Raw genomic sequence first — 2,182 nt, 5'->3', positions numbered from 1 at the left:
TTCTGCCGTTCGTGGAGCCTTCAAGAAGCCACTAAATTATTTGAAAGCAGTTGCTCCCTTTGTTGAAGGAGTTTGATTTATTTGAAAATTTCAAGTATACTCTTCAAACCCTTATTTCTATTCTAAGTGGTCTGAATTTCTCAAAATTGCAGTTGTCATCAAAAATGTTGGAAGTAAGCTGAAAGTTTCTCTCTTGTACGATTTTAATCTATAAATAACTTTTCTTAGCAATCCTTAAATTCGGTTCCATTATTTCCTTTCTAGCTACCTAAAGTTCCGTAAGACTGCCTTTTCAACAAAATATCGGAAGTGAATTGAAAATGACTACCTTGTATTACAAATTAGTTTTAGAGGTGCAGAATCATTTAGTCGAGGAGAAAGCAAAAAATGTACAAAATTAATTTATAAATAATTATATGTTCGAATAATTATTATTTAAAATATCTCATGACCTTCATAAAAACTTCAGGAAATAAAAGAATTATTTGAAAGCACTTGTTCTCGTTGGTTTGAAAATAAGAACAAGAAAAAGTTCCACAGTACTATATATATAGATATATATAAGCATGAGCATAATTTTGCAGATGTGTGAGGAAAAAGAAGAAACTTTTGAAATTTCACTGAGATTTATTTCACCTCGGGAGTCATAATTAGTACAAGAGAGAAACTATAATAAAATGGTGTCTTTTACATCGCAATCTAAGAGCAAAGTGGCCAAAATCTTTCCCTTCAGTGATTTTACTATTAGAAACTAATGGGGGTTTCTTTGTCACATGTAGATTTAGGCAAGGGAATCTTGGGTATCTTTGAAAAGTATGTATGAATGCTAGGGATTTTTATCCCTTTGTTCCTGGTGTGGGAATAACGGAATCAGCAGTTTTATTATGCTCGTGTTAGAATTAATTAAATTTTTTAAAAAGTGTTAATTGGATCAGGAAATAAGAGAACATTTTATAATGAAATTAATATGGGCTAATTTAAAATAAAAATTAGGAAATTAATTAAGATTTAATTTAAATTTTAAAATATCATTACACACACACACACGTATATATATATATATATATATATATATATATAATGTAACCCATGCTCATCATTTTCCTTTTAGAAATGAAAATAAATTAATTAATTTTATCGCATAATATTTAGACAGTGTCAAAGCTTTAGACAGTGTCAAAGCTTTCCGTTTGATTCGATAATATTTTTTTAAGTTCCTTAATGAGTATGCACAATTTTCATTGAAAATATAGAAGAGAGCTGAAACTTGTTGTCTTGTGTTGCTGACTCCATTTTGCAAGTTTGGAATGATCTAGCCATGAAACAAAATAAAATGCTCAGCATTAAATATTATATTCATAAATTAAGTAATGTCAATAATTTCTGTCTTTTACAAAGCTTTCACGAAACCACAGAGTTATTTAAAAGCAATTTTTCTTCTTGGATCCAGCAAAAGCTTCAGAACAGTATTTCTCCCTGTCTCCCCCATCATTTTTCCTTCCAGAAATAAAATAAATCATTTTATCCCTTGACACTTCGACAGTTCCAAAGCTTACAGTTGACTTGATAATATTTAGTCAGTTACTTAACAAGAAGAGATCGCAGTATTACTCTTTCGACTAAAGCGAAGAGGTGAAGATTATGGGTGGAAATAGATACAGGAAATACATTTTTGATGACCTAGTTCGTTTTCGATCACAGGAAAAAAAAAGCGTTACAAAAGATTGAACTTTACAGATGGCTAATTCATTCAGTCAGGGTACCACATTACGATTCAGTTACTTAATAGAAGAGAAAGTATTGTTAATTTTACGCGTATTCAGCGGGTTTTTTTTTTTTTTTTTTTTTTTTGCTGAAAAGAAAAAAAAAAGCAACCTTGACAATAATTGGATTCTATATCGTAAGAGTTGCTAGAATACATAAACACCTTACTTTGTTTTTACTTGTGAATTAAAATGAAGTTTTTTTTTTTTTTTTACAATTTTATTTTACTTATTTCAGCTCTGTAAGCATGATATTTCGTATTCAAGTTTCTGTATACTTTTAGAGAATTTTCAAATACAAAATACTTATGATCTCACATCATTTCTGTATTTTCAGACTTTAATTATCTATTAGTCAAATGATTTGATTAAATTTGAGATCCATGCAAGTGATGACACTTGATAGAAGGCTCAGAATA

Source organism: Argiope bruennichi, chromosome X2, assembly GCF_947563725.1.
Source record: "Argiope bruennichi chromosome X2, qqArgBrue1.1, whole genome shotgun sequence".
NCBI lineage: Eukaryota > Metazoa > Arthropoda > Arachnida > Araneae > Araneidae > Argiope > Argiope bruennichi.
Note: the sequence above shows the minus strand (reverse complement) of the source record.